We start from the raw sequence: 20,793 nt of genomic DNA on the forward strand, positions 1-20,793 counted from the left end.
GCTCAGCCTACCAAACTCTAAAACAAATCAATATTCTAGCAATTTACTAAAAATAAATTATTTGCTATGTTGAGCTGGAGAAGTAGCTGTAGAGGAAGTATGTATGTATGTGTGTCTGTGTGTGTGTGACACAGAGAAAGTGTGTGTGTGTCTCTGTGTGGAAGAGTGTGCACAGGTAGGGTGAAAATGAAGAGACAGCAGTGAAATTTCACATAGGACATAGGCGTGTTTGTGTGTCTGTGTGAGAGAGTGTGTATATGTGTGTGGGTGTGTGTGTGTGTGAGATACAGTGTAAGTGTGTGCGTGTCTGTGTGAAAGAGAGTGTGAAAGGGTAGGGTCAAAATGAAGAGACAGCATTATAATTGTACATAGCACAGCACAAACATTTGAGGCAGTTCTTGCCTTATCTCCCCTGTCGCCCCCTCCATACCCAACGATTTGTTCCTTGTCTTCCATCCCCTCTGTGTGTGAGTGAGAGAGAAAGGTGCTAGCAGTGCCTGTGATAGTGGCAGGTCAGTTGTTCATTATAGCCAGTTAAGAGTGAGAGTGTGTGTGTATGTGCTGGTTTTTTTCCTTCCCTCCTATGCCCTCCGTGTCCGTTGTTTGTGTGGAGAGCAGAGATCTAAACGGTCCTTTTAGCGTTGCTGTTGACGTCGCGTAGCAACTGTGTGCTGCTGGTTTTCATTGTTCCGCGATGTGTCTTATGTCACGTTCCGTCGCTTAGTAACGGGTTCGTGATGCGATTGGTTGTCATTGGTCCGCCCTCGACGTCATGACGTCTGATGCGGGGGGCGGGGCCACCACTCATGGGCGAATTCCTGGTTTCACCACCATGCATTTAGAACATTGGGACTTGTGGAGGCTTCAGAATGTTGGAGGTGCGTTTTATATAGAGAGATATGGACACTTGAAAGTGAACAATAGTTCTTTTTCATATAGTTTTAGATATGAGATGTTACTACTATTTGTTAATATGGGATACAATGATAATGATATTTTATGATTTTATATATCATTTAATACTATGTTTTACATTTGGGTTTAGTGCAGAGATGCAATACCCCTGATGCAACCCAAGGGTGAAACGTCTTAAAAACTTGATGTTGGTGTGGCAAGGTGTGTTTTGTTCATGTGGATCCACTGCTTTGCCAAGGCTTTGTGTTCTTCCTTCATTCATAAAACTGTAATGGTATCAGTTTATTACTGAAATATGTAGCATATTTGCTGGATTATATATACACCAATATATTTGTGTATCTTTTAAAAATATATATTTGACACGGCAGCAGAGAGAATAGTTTCATTTCAAGCCCCTCTCTCTCCATTCCTTTTTCTGGGAACTTCTGAGAGCAGGGATAGTTAACTACAAACACAAAAGAGCTTCCTCTGCCCTCCCACCTAACAAAAGATGGACTAAGGTGGGCACCTGAATAAAACAAAGAACTCAGAGGAAGCATAAACAGGACATTTGCTTGTCAAAGGTATACCTGCCCCTCCCATCAGCTTTCAGACATGTGCAGAAAGGAATGACTTGTAATGTGTATCTGCCCCAGAGACTGAGCAGGACATCAAAAGAAAATCCAGACTGTAAGTCTCGTGATGTCATAAGACATGAGACCAACTCAGGGGTCGTGTGCAGACATGAGACCAAGATACCACAATGCTTTGCAAATGCCCAAGGGTCATGTGGAAACCAGGATAAAGATCCACATGGCATATCCTCATGCAGCTTGCAAGATATAAAAGGACAAGATGTTTCCCAAGAGTCAGATTCTCATCAACTGCCAGCAACTCAGATTTCTCTTCAGCTGCAAGCAACTCAGATCCATTCACTGCAGAAGCCCTCTTGAAACCTGCCTCCTCTTGGGACCTGCTGCTCTCTTTGGGGTCTGCTGATGCCTTGCTCCTGAAACATGTGCTCATCAATCAGCTGGACCACAGCATGCTTGTAACAAGGACTTGTAAGTTAACCTACCTGCTACTTTGTTCTATTTTATGCACAGATTACCTGTAAAGATCTTTTAAAACCTACCTCTCGTGTGCAATTGTATATTAAATCAACCTTTTTGAAGCTAAAAATATGGTCTCCTTGTGTTCTGAGTATATGGTATCTTTTATATATACTTAATTTATTTAATTTATTGCAATTATCACCTTTGGTGATTGGTGGCGAAATTAATATCCTAAAACTTAGAAATACAGCGCCTGCTCTTAAATTATAAACAGTGGCGAGTTGCTCTAGAGCTATTTTCCCCAAAACAAATAATTTCTTGTAACATATTAATTGGTGCAGAACGTGGGCAGGTATTCTGTGCGAATAGAATGAGATAGCACTGTTCTTAAATTATATTTTTGTATTTTGCTGCTTTATAGTGAACTGAGTATCAGGTTTCATTAATTAAATTTCCGACTGATAAATTGATAAGGTTTTCAGGTATTCAGAATGCTGTGCTGGATGGATGTTTGGTCTTATTTAGGTACTTGTGCACTCATGTACTTTATGTATTTCATAATCAAATCTTTAGGCATGCTCTGGCATAAAATAAAAAACAATTTTGCAGTTTCTTTTGAGAAGGACATAGATAACCCCACTTTGCCTAAGCAATGCATAGAATCCTCTGGCCCTAATCCTTGGACCCGTAATGTAACTGATGATATTTCCACCCCCTCTGATATTGAAACAAAATGTGATTTATATTCAATTAAGGAAGGGAGCAAGAGGGATTCTGCCTGTCTTTGGTTAATGTGGACCATATATAAGAAAGCCTTAAGGGAACATGCAGAATTGAATGAGAAATTACTAGCCAAAGAGAGAGAATGTATGCAGATAGAGAATGAAAAGGAGTTCTTAATCACAATGACTAGTTGCTTAAGTTATCAAGTAGATTCTCTTAAACAGCAAGTCAAACAGCAGGTAGCCCAAGAAAATCAGATGCAGACCCAAATTTTAGCTTTAGAGATGCAGGCCAGCCAGGTTCCAGACTTGAAGCATTTAATCAGGGAATTAACACTGCAGACGCCACATATAGATGAGAATATTGATCATGTACAGGATTCACATTTGCAGGGGTCAGCCATTATGGGTCTCCCATGTGCTCCTCCAGATCCAAATACAGCTACAGCCATGCATGTTTCAGCTGTGGTAACAGTATCACAGTCCACACCCGTAGCAGGAGGTTCAACTAGAACCATTAGTTCCCAGGCCCCCTCACAGCATCCAAAACCTCAGCACATATATGCACAACCTGTTCTGCAGTCTAATTTAAATGCTCATGAAGGTAAGCCTCCAGTTAAATGTTCAGCTTCTCAGCACACAGATGTACCACCTGGGCTGCATTCTGATCTAAGCTCCCATAGAAGGGAACCTCTAATAAAGAAATCAGCTCCTCAGTATGTAGCAACTGAAAACCGCCAGCAAACATGTGACATTTTAAACTCTCATGGAGCCTTGCAGATATTACAGATAGCTAACAATAACAAGAGAAATTTGCCACCAGATAAACAGAAACCTATAACTGCAGGTCCTACTGGACCAGAAACTGACATTTTTCTGTCAGCTCTTCCTGCAATGTAATTCCTAGAAACATGAGGAGACGCATCCAGCCTGGACTGGACTTCTCCACAGCATGACCCACTCTGCAGATGGCAGGGAAATCCAGGTGCTAATTTTTAGAATAGGTTGTACAGGAAAATAGAAAAAGTTTTGCTATTAACCCTTTGTAACACTGTTAAGAATTTAAAATGTAGCTTTTATTGTTCTTTTGAATGTTTAAGATTTAATAATGTCTCTCTGCAATAAGTAAGATTTAAAGATGTAGCTTCTATTGTGATTATAGTATGTTTGAGAAATAGATGTACCTAGATATTATTGTTTAAGGATTTCAGAAATGTCTTTTTTTTTCTGATAAGTGACTCCCACTGGAGTTGAAACTAAAATACTGGGTAAGAAGTTTTAAAAATGCCTCCTTATAATAGGTAACTCCCGCTGGAGCTGAAACTTAATATTGTGCTTTAATGTGAATTAACAAGATATGCTTATTTTTATAGAAAAGAAACTAAAGCTTAAGAAAATAAAGCCTGTCTGCACTGCACGCTGCTCACATACAATGGTCTAAGATTATGGGAAGGAACTGTGAACAAGAGAGGGATCCCCCCACCAGAACCAGCAATGTGACCTGCTAAAATTAATGTGAAAGTGTCTTTCTGTCTTTTTCAGAGTTCGAGTTCTACTTATGAGATATTAATATTTTTATGGCGCTAGTAATTAATACATACATGGCTATCTCAGATACTTTTCTAAATAAATAGATCTGATTCTGTTCTACTTACAAGATTAATATTTTTATGGTGCTAGGATATTTTAAAAATAAACAGATCTATGTTGTTCTACTTATGAGATAGTAAATGAAACTGCTGTGGTAATCCAAATGGATGCCGCAAGTGCTGCTTTTTGGTGCTTTATTAATTTTGCTAATTGCTGCTTAGTTCTAAATGAATGAAAATGCTTTGGCAAATCCAAGATGGATGTCGCGTACGTTGCTTTTGTGTTCTTTTTGCAGGTTAAGCTCAATCCTGGATCTGGAATGGACGATCGGAGACCTAAAGGCCTAACAGAGTTCTTTGTTTGTTTGTCATGTGGTCTCCATGTTACATGTTTGTTTTATGTTATGGGGTACCCAAAAAACTATAAGCAGACATTAATAGACCCTCCCTACTAACAGTCCCTCCATTAGTTCACATTGTCCAAGAAAGAAAAAAAAAAAGAGAGACCATTTTCACTGGCAGGCAAGCTATAGGAAAGAAAACCATGTTCACTATTATTCAAGCTATGGCTCACATATATTAAGTTCTACCAATTGCTATTCACATGTGTATATTTGAAATTATGAGCAAAGGTTTCTCTTTACATGATCTATCAGGTACAGTCAGTACAGGGAATGTTTCTGACCTTTTTTAGTTTATTATACATCACAGCCAGTACGTGCAAAATGCTCTCTCTGGAATGAAATATTGGCTGTGTGCAAAGCAAAATTAACATATATTTTCTAAATTCTTTACAACATTAAACACATGAGTATTGTCTATTAATTTGCTACATTAAACACTGCTAAAGCAGATAAATATGGTAACCTTTTACCACACTCATTACCCATAAAAGGTTTCTCTCTGAAAAATAAAAAGTTTCTCTCTGAAAGGTAGTTCATGGCACTATACCATGACTCTGTTTTTGTTTATTTGGTCAATGATTAAGTAGATATTATTGCATAGGATTGATAGGAATAATTATTTTGTGTGTAATAGTAAATTATTATAATTGCATACATATGTCTTTCTTGTTTCTAATGAAACAGTAGTATAATAGCTCCACATTTACACTCTTGCTTATGTATTAGATCACTGATGTGAATACCTCAGTTAGCCTCTGAAATAGAGAATATAGGGAAACATTCACAGTGTTAGGAAACATTCATAGAATATTTTTCCTTGGAATGTCAAATGCTGAAAATATGACTGAATAGATTGTTCCACCCCATTGCGGTGGTAAATTGGTCAATTGTGCACTCTCATGCTATTGATCTGGCTAGCATACTGGGTAAGATATTCTGTGGCATAAACTTGGGAGCAGCCTACGCCCCTGAGCAGGTGACACAAAAAGAAGTGGTCTCTGGAAATAGAGCAAAATGACACTTGTGTGGCTGAAGTCATATAAAGTGTACTTACAATCCTATTTTAAACCAGAGCAAAGCCATACTCTGCCACCTGACTGAATGGAACTGACCACAGAAAACTTAACCCTAGCTACCTAAATGTAAGTCATGAGTAAACAAAAGTAATAATGATGAGTCTTTTTGCTTATAACAGTCATATTCCAGCTAAGGACATATTCCAAGATTCATAGTGATGTGACATAGTAGATGACGGCAGGAAAATACCTGCACGGTCCAGTCTGTTCAATGTCCACTATTAAAAGATTCACCTCTCCCAATACACATGCCCATGTAAACAGTTCAGTACCTTTGCTATTGTTCTTTTGAAATTATGCTACTGTACTAGGTTAGAGTTGTTTTTTTTTTAATTTTAGCTTTTATAGTTCATTTTATGGCTCCTCATTCCAATATATTAAAAATTTATTTTCACTCGGAGCCAAGAGAGGGAATGTAATGGTATCAGTTTATTACTGAAATATGTAGCATATTTGCTGGATTATATATACACCAATATATTTGTGTATCTTTTAAAAATATATATTTGACACGGCAGCAGAGAGAATAGTTTCATTTCAAGCCCCTCTCTCTCCATTCCTTTTTCTGGGAACTTCTGAGAGCAGGGATAGTTAACTACAAACACAAAAGAGCTTCCTCTGCCCTCCCACCTAACAAAAGATGGACTAAGGTGGGCACCTGAACAAAACAAAGAACTCAGAGGAAGCATAAACAGGACATTTGCTTGTCAAAGGTATACCTGCCCCTCCCATCAGCTTTCAGACATGTGCAGAAAGGAAGGACTTGTAATGTGTATCTGCCCCAGAGACTGAGCAGGACATCAAAAGAAAATCCAGACTGTAAGTCTCGTGATGTCATAAGACATGAGACCAACTCAGGGGTCGTGTGCAGACATGAGACCAAGATACCACAATGCTTTGCAAATGCCCAAGGGTCGTGTGGAAACCAGGACAAAGATCCACATGGCATATCCTCCTGCAGCTTGCAAGATATAAAAGGACAAGCTGTTTCCCAAGAGTCAGATTCTCATCAACTGCCAGCAACTCAGATTTCTCTTCAGCTGCAAGCAACTCAGATCCATTCACTGCAGAAGCCCTCTTGAAACCTGCCTCCTCTTGGGACCTGCTGCTCTCTTTGGGGTCCGCTGATGCCTTGCTCCTGAAACATGTGCTCATCAATCAGCTGGACCACAACATGCTTGTAACAAGGACTTGTAAGTTAACCTACCTGCTACTTTGTTCTATTTTATGCACAGATTACCTGTAAAGATCTTTTAAAACCTACCTCTCGTGTGCAATTGTATATTAAATCAACCTTTTTGAAGCTAAAAATACGGTCTCCTTGTGTTCTGAGTATATGGTATCTTTTATATATACTTAATTTATTTAATTTATTGCAATTATCACCTTTGGTGATTGGTGGAGAAATTAATATCCTAAAACTTATAAATACAGCACCTGCTCTTAAATTATAAACAGTGGCGAGTTGCTCTAGAGCTATTTTCCCCAAAATAAATCATTTCTTGTAACAAAACCAGCAATCCTATTTATTTATTTATGTTTTTGTAGAGGCTCAATATACCACCATTCAAAACACATCATGGAGGTGTACAATAAAAACAATTATACATTGTAGAGTTTCCCCCAGTGGCATAGCCATGAGACGGCTTCTGGGTCCTGGGCCTCCTCACTTTTGGCTAAAGCCCCCTCTACAATCAGTTGAATGGCTGGCATTCTGCCCAAGTCTCTACCCGTGTTGCCTGAGAAGTGAGGAAGTTGGTGGCGTGCTTCAGCCAGGGGCGGACTGACCATCCGGGCAACCGGACTGTGTCCAAGGGCCCAGATGTTGTGCTCCTGCTGTTCCCCCTGCCAGTACTTTAAAAATGGCTGCCAACATGACTCCCTGTGGAAGTCTCACGAGACTGTTGAGACTTGCAAGACTACAGCAGGAAGTCTCGACCGCCATTTTGAAAACACATCAGCACAGGAAAGAACATGCTCCTCCCCTCCCCCCTCCCCACAGAGACCATTAGACCACCAGGGCTCTTCAAATAGGACCGGGCCAGCGGCTCAGACCACCCTCAGTGCCCGGGGCCCATAACAATCAAAGTCCGCCCCTGGCTCCAGCCACCGACACCAGGACTGGAGTACTTGCTCAGTTATTCTAATATTCAGCTGCAAAATCAGCACTTTCTACAATTGCCCCTGCAGAATATCAGTCACGTGGAAAACAACGGCGCCTATTCTATAAAAGAAATAAGGTGTTCTCTTCACTTTATATGGGCTATTTTAAAACCGTTTAGGACAAAAATCAGATGCAATTATTACCCTCCTGCTTCGCAGCAGTTCTCACATTCACTTTGATTAAAAGTGACAAACACTATCACTCCACTTTACTCACACTTTCACTATGTAACCCGACTCCGGTACAAAGTAGCGACAAGGGCTGACCAGGGCGTGGCCAGGCTTGCAGTGATTCCAAACAGAGCCTTTAGTCAAGCAAGCACTTAGCAGTCATAACTAAACCCAGGTTCACATTATGCAGGACAAACAACAGAAGACACGAGAAGAGCGCTTCAAGGAGATCTAAACAGAGTTTGAGATTCGCAACAGCTCAGGCAGGGTCAAGACAGCACTCACACTGGAGATCAATGGTAAACAAGGCCAAGGGTTCAAGTGAACAACGCAGTACAGAAGAGCAGGGCTCAGGCAGGAATTAGAATTTCACTGTTCTCGTTTTCTCGACCCGTCCCGATTCATGCCAGCAAAAACATAAAAAGGGGAGGAGGAGGGGTGAAGCGGAGAGGCCGGGTAAACAGAGTTGATTTTATGGGAGGTTCTCTTTAATGACGGCTTTCCTGGGCGTGTTGCAGTCCGTAAAAGGCAGGGAAAAACAACAACAGCTTTTCCAGAACATTTGGTTGGGACTGTCCCTGAGACGGAGACTCGTCTTAACCAGTTTCTGACCTGCTGCTTATGCTTTGTTAGTGCTCATTCGGTGCTTGCTTTAGAAAATTTAGTGCGGTGGGGGAGGGGGGGGGGGGGGACATTTAACATGAATTATTGAGCCTAGCAATTAACACGTAACAAAATTATTGCCAAGAAAGTTTAAAGTTAACTGAAAACTGGGAGATAAAAGTCAAAGAATGGCCTGAACATGTACAGAAACTATTTTCCATGCGCGTCCCTAGTTCACCTGGTCTGGGTAGAAATATTTGCTGTTAAAACAAACATAAAAATGCAGCCTATTACCATATCTACACCCACCCACAGGAATGCCTCAAACAGTTTTGCCCTGAAACTCTCTCTTGCAAATGCCTCGTTACCATAAAAGGCCTATAGTGGGTAACAAATTTTGATCCAGCACCTGCTGTCATCCCCCATGGCTCGAGCATGTGTATTTGTTTTACTGACCTTTTAGCTGCTCAGCAGTGGGAAGTGAGATGGAGAGAAAAAGAGAAACACAAATTTATAGCAGCAAAAGAGGAAGAAGAAATTGGACACAGCCCTGTTTCTGTACACGCAGTCAAAATGACTGTACCCAGATTTCATCATAGTAATGTTACTGTGTTATCAGTGTAGAGCTAGTATAGAAAAGGATGGAGCACTAAAAACGGACCAATATTCCTTAATAAGATGATTGTTACTTGCAGTTACTGTATATAGGGGGAAACTATGTTATTGTTTAAATATAATTAAACCAACACTGCATATAAAGAAAATGAAAGCTAAGTAACTGAAAACTTGATATTTTGAATATATACACAGATATGATTATATACTCTCAACGACATTAATGTACACAAAAATAGCATAGTGTTGCAAAAAATGAAAAAAAAAACCAAAAAAAAAAGAGAGGTTTTTTAAAAGGCTGATGAAGAAGTCCACCCGGCAGAAGCAAAGTAAATTTTGCAAAAGTAAACTGAGCATCTGAAGCCTTTTTCCTCCCCTTAAGAAAGATTTCTACACACAACACATCATAATTAAGCAACTTATTGATTAATGTTTGGATCAGATATTCCCTAAGTTGCAGCCACTTTAAGAAATCATATAATTAAAAGGGCAATTTTCAAACTTCCTGCATTGCTGCACTATCTGTGAATACTATGCAGAAACGTTTTTCTTGATTAGACTGGCCGATCTTTGAAGCAGTGACTCTCCAGCCAATTTACAAAGCGCCACTTAAGTGGGGATATTCAGCAGCATTTAACCAGACAGTGCCGCTAAATATCCCCACAGACTGCCCAAGAAAAAAGTGGGCAACTCATGGTGGCATGCAAGTGCCAGCAATATTCAATGCCTGCTCCCACATAGCTAAGCAGCCTAATTTAGGACAGCTCAAAAGCTGTCCTAACTTAGGCTGCTTAGCTATGTGAGTGCCAGCACTGAATATTGGGTCAGCACTTGCATAGCATTTTTAAATAATTTGGTTCCTTGAGCCCTGACCCCTTTCCTCAGCCCATGGACAGCAAAAAGGCTTAATCCCCCCCCCCCCCCCCCCACAGCCATTCAGGTAGCCCCATCCCACTCTGGGCCTACCTGTATCCATGGTGGTCATTGGGGGGGGTAGAAGCACAGCCCCTCTGCTCCTGCCCCTTGGAAGAGCACCACAAGAGCAGGAGCCAGGGGGTTGCGTTGGGCCTTCTTGCTGTCCATAGGCTGGGGGAGGGGACTTTGTTGGGGGGGGGGCCTGGAGAGAGGTTGGCAGGGCTCAAATTTTTTTTTTTAATTATGCAGGTCCCAGCCCAATACTCAACTGGGGCCCACAGTGGACCCCTGCTGAATATCATCCAGGCCTGCATGAGCTCCGGTGCCCAGCCCACCCACATGTAGCCCCCCCAATACTCAGTGCATGAGAGGAGAGCACCCTGAGGCCCGCCTGCCCACCAGCCAGCCTGCCCGCAAACATGGACAAATGGGCAGGCTGGAAAAACCTGCCCGCCCTGCAGTATCTCCAAAAAGAGGACATGTTTGGAGAAACCTGGACATATGGTAACCCTACAGATGATGGCCAAAGCAAATTATTACTCAAAAGCATAATAAGCAGCAGATTAAGTGGGCAGTTCTATAACTGGTTGCTATAATTTAGGTGCCCAAATTATGTCAGCTGTGATCTTATTCATAGCAGCGCTTATGTATGCAAATGTTCTTATAGATTACTAGCATAAGTCGACATGAGCACAGGCATAAATGTGTGTGTCAAAATGCATCAGTTACATACGTTGACCCCGATATTTAGAAGGCAGCGATCAGCGTTTTGCTGACTGCTGCAATCGTTAAACCTGGAAATTCAGTGGTGGGCCACAGGGGCAGACAGAGTAATCTGGGCCCCTGGGCACTGAGACAACTCTGCCCCCCCCCCCCCCCCCCCCGCCATGCTGCTGCCACTGCCACCGCTGCCCCCACCCCCACCATGCTGCCTCCCTCCTACCATATTGTTGTTGTCCCCCCCTCTACCTTTGAGAGCCCTGGTGGTCTAGTGGCTGTTGCTTCTTCGGGGGCAAGAAATAAATCCCCTCTTTCCTGCCCACCCGCTGCCTCTACTCTGCCCGGCACAGCGCCAAGTTTACAAAATGGCTGCGAAGACTAACAAAGCGGTGCAATCAGAGAGAATAGCGGCAATGGCCACTAGACAACCAGGCTGGTTAAGTGCTGAATACTGGTATGTAAATTGTCAAGTGCTGACTCTACCCCTGGAAAGCGACTACTACTACTTATCATTTTCATAATTCTACTAGACATACATAGTATCTCCCTGATTCTATAAAAGTTGCTAAAACTTGCCCACGCAGATTTGGGTGCGCGCACAATTGAATTGAATAACAAGCTAATTAGCACCAGTAATTTAGTTGTTAATAAGCAATTATTGTCACTAAGATCTCATCTTCTCCTCCAACTGTTCACCCTCTAGTTTCCTTGCCTCTGATCTTCCCCTCTCTGATCACCATCTTATAACTTTCACACTTAAATCTCCTCCCTCCCAGTCCTGTCCTATCTTATCTAATTTATCTAGGAATCTTCATATTGATCCTTCATCTCTATCCTCCCATGTTTCAAACCTCCTCTCTACTATGGCACCATCCACGTCTGTCAGCGAGGCTGTTTCTTCTTACAACAATACTCTATCCTCTGCCTTAGACACTCTTGCACCTTTGATGACCCGCCCTATAAGGCGTACAAAACCCCAACCTTGGCTGACTTCTAATATCCGCTACCTACGTTCCTGTACCCGCTCCGCCGAATGCCTCTGGTGGAAATCTCGGGCCCTTGCTGATTTCTTACACTTTAAGTTCATGCTGACCTCCTTCCAATCTGCTCTTTTACACGCCAAACAGGATTATTATATCCAACTGACCAACTCTCTTGGCTCTAACCCTCGACTTCTCTTCACCACATTGAACTCTCTCCTCAAGGTGCCCCCTCCCCCAACTCCCCCTTCATTATCTCCTCAGACCTTTGCTGAATTCTGTCCCTCCACTAGTCCGTTCCCCTCTCTCTCCTTCCCCTCATTCCTTTTCCTCCTTTCCTGAAGTTACTAGAGAGGAAACTACACTTCTCCTTTCTTCCTCAAAATGTACCACCTGTTCCTCTGATCCCATTCCCACCCACCTTCTTAATGCCATCTCACCTGCTCTTATTCCTTTTATCTGTCACATTCTCAACCTCTCACTTTCCACTGCAACTGTTCCTACTACCTTTAAACATGCTGTGGTCACACCTCTCCTTAAGAAGCCTTCACTCGACCCTACTTGTCCCTCTAATTACAGACCCATCTCCAGTGGTGTGCTGGAGCCCGGTTGTTAACTTTTCAACCGACTTGCGAGCCGGTTGTTAAAACGCGCGAGCCGGCTCTCCTCCCTCCCTCCCTCCGGATCCCTCACGTTACCAACTCTTCGAATTCTCCAGCGCTGACTCTCCCCGCTGGCGCTGCCGGTTCGCGCTTTAAAAATGGCCGCCGAGACGTCCAGAGGTGGACTGCCAAGACTTCGGCGGCCATTTTGAAGCGCAAACCGGCAGCGCCAGCGAGGGAGAGTCAGCACTGGCAGCCTGTTGCTATCACTTGCATGCCTGTTGCCATCAGCTGGCAAGTGCTTCTGGATCCTTCGGCAGGAATGGATGTGGAATATACATACATAGTAACATAGTAGATGACGGCAGAAAAAGACCCGCACGGTCCATCTAGTCTGCCCAACAAGATAAACTCATATGTGTATACCTTACCTTGATTTGTACCTGTCTTTTTCAGGGCACAGACCGTATAAATCTGCCCAGCAGTATTCCCCGCCTCCCAACCACCAGTCCCACCTCCCATCTCCATCACAGACCGTACAAGTCTGCCCTTGATTTGTACCTGTCTTTTTCAGGGCATAGACCGTATAAGTCTGCCCTTGATTTGTACCTTACCTTGATTTGTACCTGTTTTATTTTATTTCAGGGCACAGACCGTATAAGTCTGCCCAGCAGTATTCCCTGCCTCCCAACCACCGGTCCCGCCTCCCATCTCCATCTCAGACCGTACAATCTGCCCAGCAGTATTCCCTGCCTCCCAACCACCAGACCCGCCTCCCATCATTGGCTCTGGTACAGACCGTATAAATCTGCCATCTACTATCCTCGCCTCCCAACCACCAACCCCTCTTCCCCCCACCTGCTCCTCAATCCAATTTTGGCTAAGCTTCTGAGGATCTATTTCTTCTGCACAGGATTCCTTTATGTATATCCCACGCATGTTTGAATTCCGTTACCGTTTTCATCTCCACCACCTCCCGCGGGAGGGCATTCCAAGCATCCACCACCCTCTCTGTGAAAAAATACTTCCTGACATCTTTCCTGAGTCTGCCCCCTTCAATCTCATTTCATGTCCTCTTGTTCTACCACCTTCCCATCTCCGGAAAAGATTAGTTTGCGGATTAATACCTTTCAAATATTTGAACGTCTGTATCATAGCACCCCTGTTCCTCCTTTCCTCAGGGTATACATGTTCAGGTCGGCAAGTCTCTCTTCATACGTCTTGGAATGCAAATCCCATACCATTCTTGTAGCTTTTCTTTGCACCGCTTCCATTTTTTTAACATCCTTCGTAAGGTACGGCCTCCAAAACTGAACACAATACTCTAGGTGGGGCCTCACCAACGTCTTATACAGGGGTATTAAAACCTCTTTTCTTCTGCTGGTCACACCTCTCTCTATACAGCCTAGCAATCTTCTAGCTACGGCCACCGCCTTGTCGCACTGTTTCGTCGCCTTCAGATCCTCAGATACTATCACCCCAAGGTCCCTCTCCCCGTCCGTACCTATCAGACTCTCCCCGCCTAACACATACGTCTCCCTTGGATTTCTACTCCCTAAGTGCATCACTTTGCATTGAATTTTAATTGCCAAACGTTAGACCATTCTTCTAGCTTCCGCAGATCTTTTTTCATGTTTTCCACTCCCTCCGGGGTGTCCACTCTGTTGCAAATCTTGGTGTCATCCGCAAAAAGGCAAACTTTACCTTGTAACCCTTCGGCAATGTCACTCACAAATATATTGAATAGAATCGGCCCCAGCACCGATCCTTGAGGCTCTCCACTACTCACCTTTCCCTCCTCCGAGCGAACTCCATTCCCGCAGTGCTGTGGAAGAGCCTGGACATGTCTTTAAACAGGTGTGTGGAGGAGGTAGGGCAAGTATAGCTTTTCTGGCTCCATCAGAATTAAAATGAAAATCACAGAAAAAAGCTTGTTAATTTCATGTCTCGACAGCTTTTATATAATGTATTTTTAAAAACAGTCACCAGACAGCAAAGGTAGAAAAAATCATTTTCTTTTCATTATAGTGTTTGGAATATGTCCACTTTGAGAATCAGGTGCTGAATGTTAAAAGTTTATATTTATATTTATTTACTTATTTATGGCATTTTATCCCATATTAAACATGAATTAGATTGAGGAGAGTAATGCATTGCCCCCCCCCCCCCCCCCCCGGCTATAGCCAGCTCTGGGAAGGCGCAGAGGTGGATGGGGGGGGCGCGCCGAGGTGGACCGGGGAGAGAGCCTGTTAAAAATTTACCAGCACACCACTGCCTATCTCCCTCCTCCCTTTTATCTCCAAATTACTTGAGCGTGCTGTTCACCACCGCTGCCTTGAGTTTCTCTCCTCACATGCTATTCTTGACCCACTACAATCTGGTTTTCGCCCTCTCCACTCAACCGAAACTGTGCTTACTAAAGTCTCCAATGACCTATTACTGGCTAAATCCAGAGGTCTCTATTCCATCCTCATTCTTCTTGATCTTGCCGCTGCTTTTGACACTGTCGATCACAGCATACTCCTCGAAACCCTGTCCTCACTTGGATTCCAGGGCTCTGTCCTTTCCTGGTTCTCTTCCTACCTCTCCCTCCGCACCTTCAGTGTTCACTCTGGTGGATCCTCTTCTACTTCTATCCCTCTGCCTGTCGGCGTACCTCAGGGTTCTGTTCTTGGTCCCCTCCTCTTTTCTATCTACACTTCTTCCCTTGGTTCATTAATCTCATCCCATGGCTTCTCCTACCATCGCTATGCCGATGACTCCCAAATCTACCTTTCTACCCCTGATATCTCCCCTTGCATCCAAACCAAAGTTTCAGCGTGCTTGTCTGACATTGCTGTCTGGATGTCTCAACGCCACCTGAAATTAAACATGACCAAAACCTAGCCTCTCATTTTTCCCCCCAAACCCACCTCCCCACTCCCCCCGTTTTCTATTTCTGTTGATGGCTCTCTCATTCTCCCTGTCTCCTCAGCTCGAAACCTTGGGGTCATCTTTGACTCTTCTCTCTCCTTCTCTGCTCATATCCAGCAGATCGCCAAGACCTGTCGTTTCTTTCTTTACAACATCGGTAAAATCCGCCCCTTTCTTTCCGAGCACTCTACCAAAACCCTCATGCACACCCTTGTCACCTCTCGTTTAGACTACTGCAATCTGCTTCTTGCTGGCCTCCTACTTAGTCACCTCTCCCCTCTCCAATCAGTTCAAAACTCTGCTGCCCATCTCGTCTTCCGCCAGGGTCGCTTTACTCATACTACCCCTCTCCTCAAGTTGCTTCACTGGCTCCCTATCCGTTTTCACATCCTGTTCAAACTTCTTCTACTAACCTATAAATGTACTCGCTCTGCTGCTCCCCAGTATCTCTCCACACTCGTCCTTCCCTACACCCCTTCCCGTGCACTCCGCTCAATGGATAAATCCTTCTTATCTGTTCCCTTCTCCACTACTGCCAACTCCAGACTTCGCGCCTTCTGTCTCGCTGCACCCTACACCTGGAATTAACTTCCTGAGCCCCTACGTCTTGCCCCATCCTTGGCCACCTTTAAATCTAGACTGAAAGCCCACCTCTAACATTGCTTTTGACTCATAACCACTTGTAACCATTTGCCTCCACCTACCCTCCTTCCTGTACACATTAATTGATTTGATTACTTTATTTTTTGTCTATTAAATTGTAAGCTCTTTGAGCAGGGACTGTCTTTCTTCTATGTTTGAGCAGCGCTGCGTACGCCTTGTAGCGCTACAGAAATGCTAAATAGTAGTAGTAGTAATTAGATTTAATTGGAATTTACGCATGTAAATTTAGGCATGGGATCTGTGCCTATGTTTTACGCGAGAATTCTAAAAGGGGGCGTGGAAATGGAAGTGGCACGGGCATAATGGGGGCGTTCCCAAAATCTACGTGTGTTGCTATAAAATAATAGGGATATGTGCATAATTTAGAGTGAAATTTTGCACCACATTTCAGTTAGTGCAAATGTGTCTAAGGTTAAGGGTGATCCCCAGGCATAAGCTCTATTCTATCAGCTGCATGTACCTTTAAGTGTGGCTTATAGAATAGTGGGGGGGTTTTGGTGCCATATATTGAATTTACCCCTATATGCAGGTACTTTCTCTGTCCCAAGTGGGCTCACAATCTAAGGTGTATTTTGTACCTGGGACAAGAGAGGGTTAAGTGACTTGCCCAGGGTCACATGGAGCTGCAGAGGGATTTGAGCGCAGATCCCCAGGTTCTCAGGCTGCTGCACTAACCAATAGGCTATTCCTCCAGCCCCCAGAATACCTGGTTATCAGTTCAGTGGCACTAACCAGTTAAGTGGTTTTGAAAATGAGTGGTTATCCCCAAATGGGCCATTTAATCAGCCACGGGCTGTTTCTGACTGGTTAAAACACTTTGAAAATCAACCTCAGTTTACAGTATTCTGTAAATTAAGCATATAAATATCAGTCCTGTTTATGCATTGGCCATGCTCCTTCCCTGCGAACACCCCCTTGCATTTATGCACTAAGAGCCAGATTCTATATATGGCACCTAAAAAATCTGCATGGTACAGTCCATCCAGTCTGTGCAACAAGATAAACTCATTTTACATGGTATTTGGTACTTTAAATGTATACCCGTTTGATTTGTCCTTGCTTTTCTCATGGCACAGACCATAAAAGTCTGCCCAGCACTGTTCTTGAACTTTCCATATCTATTCAGTTATGATCAGGGCGTAGACCGTAGAAGTCTGCCCAGCACTGGTTTTGCTTCCCAATTACCGGCGTTGCCACCCAATCTCCGCTAAGATTCCATAGATCCATTCCTTCTAAACAGGATTCCTTTATGTTTGAATTCCATTACTGTTTTCATCTCCACCACCTCCCGCAGGAGGGCATTCCACATATCTGCCACCCTTTCCGTGAAAAAATACTTCCTGACATTACTCCTGAGTCTGCCACCCTTCAACCTCAGTTCATGTCCTCTAGTTCTACCATAGGCGGTCGGTGGCCCAACTGTTTGGGGAGGCTAAAGGGGGCAGGGTTAGGGGTGGGGCCAGGGTTGGAGCTTAAATCCATAATTGTCTGTGTTAATAATAATGAACAGAAATATAATGAGAAACTGTTGAATAGTGTGAAGTTCCTATGGTCAGTGGAATGTAAGCATTAAGGCAAACGAGATATGAGTCATAAACCTGTGAGAATAATAAGGGAGTCATAGAATCAGCCCGGAGCTGGGTAACCTTGTGTGAAGCAGAGACAGTCTGTGCTGGACAGAAAGAATGTTGATTGCAGCCATTTGTAGATAAGGAATGAATGTGAAAACAAGCTTCAAAGAGAGAGGGTTGATGACGTACACATTGGGTTCAGTGTGAAAGAAAGTGAATATAAACAGAGCAGCATATATGTGACTTAAGCAAAGCAATATCAAAGCTGAGCAAATATATATCTCTGTATTCCTGCTAAGCAAATATATATAAATCTTTGTATTATCGATAAATATAGGCTTTGCTTCCAGGTGGGCGTTACCCTCCTGCCTCTGTTCGACGGAGAACAGTTGATAAAAATAAAAATATTTTTGATTATTCTTTTTATAACAGGTGTCAGTTTCTTTGTTTACACACATATAGGGTGTAAATCAACATCTGATAACACACAGAAAAAATAAATAAAAATAAAAGTCACAATTAATACCTTTTATTAAATTTAGATATTAGATATGTATCATATGTCAAAGAATAAAGTGGTTGCTCAAAGCATATACTAACCAGAATCGCTCAACTGCAAAACACTATGCACAACTTTGTCCAAAAACACACTCAGAACCTTACTGTACCATAAATATTACACTGGGCAGAACCTAATACACCAATATACCACCCATACAGAAAATGCAGACCGTCAACAATATGAAACAAGGGATCATAATATCACAATTCTCATGTAGAGCCACAAAACATCCTAATTCATGTTTAATGAGGGCTAAAATGCCATAAATAAGTAAATAAATATAAACTTTTAATGTTGAGCACCTGATTCTCAAAGTGGACATATTCCAAACACTATAATGAAAATAAAATGATCTTTTCTACCTTTGTTGTCTGGTGACTTTGTTTTTCTGATCATGCTGGCCCAGTATCCGATTCTGCTGCTATCTGTCCTCTTAACTCTGTTTCCAGAGCTTATTTTCCATTTATTTCTTTACTTTCCGCCTTTCTTCTTCATTTCTTGTCCTACATCCATAAGTAAAAGCTGGGTCCTCCGCAGACTTGACTGTCCAGTGGATCCAGCTTCTGCCTATTTTCTTCATCCATGTGCAGTTTTTCTCTCTTCCTTTTCCCTCATCTCATCTCCTTCCTCACTCTTCCCTTCCCTCCATCCATATCCAGCAACTCTCCTCTCCCCTGCCCCCCTCCAGCCATCCATACCCACCCAGCGATTCTCTCCTCTCCCCTGCCCCCCCCTCCAGCCATCCATACCCGCCCAGCGATTCTCTCCTCTCCCTTGCCCCCTCCAGCCATCCATACCCACCCAGCAATTCTCTCCTCTCCCCTGCCCCCCTCCAGCCATCCACACCCACCCAGCGATTCTCTCCTCTCCCCCCTCCAGCCATCCACACCCACCCAGCGATTCTCTTCGCTCCCCTGCCTACGTCGCAGCAGCCGCAGTGAAAGCCCGTCTCTAGCCTTGTAAGCCTTCCCTTCATTTCTGTCAGTGCCCCGCCCTCACGGAAATAGGAAATGACGTCAGAAGAAGGCGGGACACTGACAGGAACGAAGGGAAGTCTTACAAGTGAAATATTCAGATTCTTTTCTCAATAGAGAAACCTCAAACTTGTAAATTTCCACCAATCTCTTTTCACATATTTTCTCATTTACCACATAATCAGGCACTCTTTTATAACTTCAGTCAACTTAGATCAAACAACAATTCTTTCTTTCCTTTCTTACACATGGAACTCAAACATGCAGATCCTGTCTCAATCAAATCTCTCTATTACCGGGCAGATTTTCTAACAGGAGCTGCTCATCCAATCAGAGAGCTCTATTTGAATGCAGATTAACATACACTCTAATGAGAATTTTTAGTCAAAAACACTAGATAAACCCTTTGTTTTTGGATCAAACTTCACATTTTTGATCAGAGCCATGCCCTAACATTAAGGCTGTAAACATTTCCAACCTATTTTACCCATAAATATGCAAATGAGAACCTCCCAAAAACGGACTAATTTGCATATGGCTTGAGCAAATTTGAGTACGTAGCATACCAATCCCACTTCCTAGCACCTAAATTCTGCAATTAGATTTAATGCAAATACTTTTAAAACTTATTTTTAGCACTTTTAAAATTTCAGGGGTCAGTGCAAGTCTCTTTGGTGTGAACTGCTCATGTGCAGGAATTCATGATCCTAGTTAAATATCTCCCTGGCAACCCAGGACACCTCCAGCCGACACCTCCAGCCAACCACCCTGCTCTCCCAGCAGTAAGGTAATCAAATTGCACCAATTTCCACAACTGGTTACACAAGTTTCACTGCAGCTGCTGCAATCAACAATTTAAACCCCCTGGGGAGGCTTAGCCTCCCCAAGCCTATTATACCGGGCGCCTATGAGTTCTACCACCTTCCCATCTCCGGAAAAGGTTCGTTTGCTGATTAATACCTTTCAAATATTTGAATGTCTGTATCATGTAACCTCTGTTTCTCCTTTCCTTCAAGGTATACATGTTCAGGTCAGCAAGTCTCTCGTACGGTTTGCAACGCAAATCCCATACCATTTTTGTAGCTTTTCTTTGCATCGCTTCCAGTCTTTTTACATCTTTAGCAAGATACGGCCTCCAAAACTGAACACAATACGCCAAGCGGTGCCTAGATTTAGGCGCGGTATGTAGATTTACGTGCACTGAACCATGTTCTATCCATGTGTACATTTTGGAACACCCATGAAATGCCCATTTCCCTGCCCGTAGCCATGCCCCTTTTGCACTGCACGCATTAGAATTGAGGTACAGTTCATTACAGAATACACTTACTGAACTGTGCACATAAATTCTAATTATTGCCAATTAGTACTCATGGTTGCTTGTTAAGTGCTGTTATCAATGCTGATTAGTTTGTTAAGCCAATTAAATTACACACGTTGTTACACAATACGCCTGGATTTCCACGTGGATCTCTAGGTGCACTATATAGAATCCAGCAGTAAGCCAATTGCACTTATTATTACAGAATACTGCTGAGTGCACAGCCAGTGCATACACATATGACTGTTACAGTTATACACATAAGTGTTAGCATTCT

The 20,793-nt window shown here is 43.1% G+C and overlaps 1 protein-coding gene across 6 annotated transcripts in view; it reads right to left on the reverse strand.

Moving 5' to 3' along the window:
- The window catches only part of LOC115475630 (ly6/PLAUR domain-containing protein 3-like), a 268,277-nt gene that overhangs the window by 26,676 nt on the left and 220,808 nt on the right, over positions 1-20,793 (reverse strand). Inside the window, exon 1 of one of the 6 annotated variants that reach the window (XM_030211513.1) lies at positions 9,137-9,158. The exons of 3 other annotated variants lie outside the window; for them this stretch is intronic. The gene's annotated coding sequence lies outside the window, so the exon portion shown is untranslated. 2 more of the 6 variants (XM_030211512.1, XM_030211511.1) reach the window with 2 other exon arrangements.

Source organism: Microcaecilia unicolor, chromosome 8 (genome assembly GCF_901765095.1).
Source record: "Microcaecilia unicolor chromosome 8, aMicUni1.1, whole genome shotgun sequence".
Lineage (NCBI taxonomy): Eukaryota > Metazoa > Chordata > Amphibia > Gymnophiona > Siphonopidae > Microcaecilia > Microcaecilia unicolor.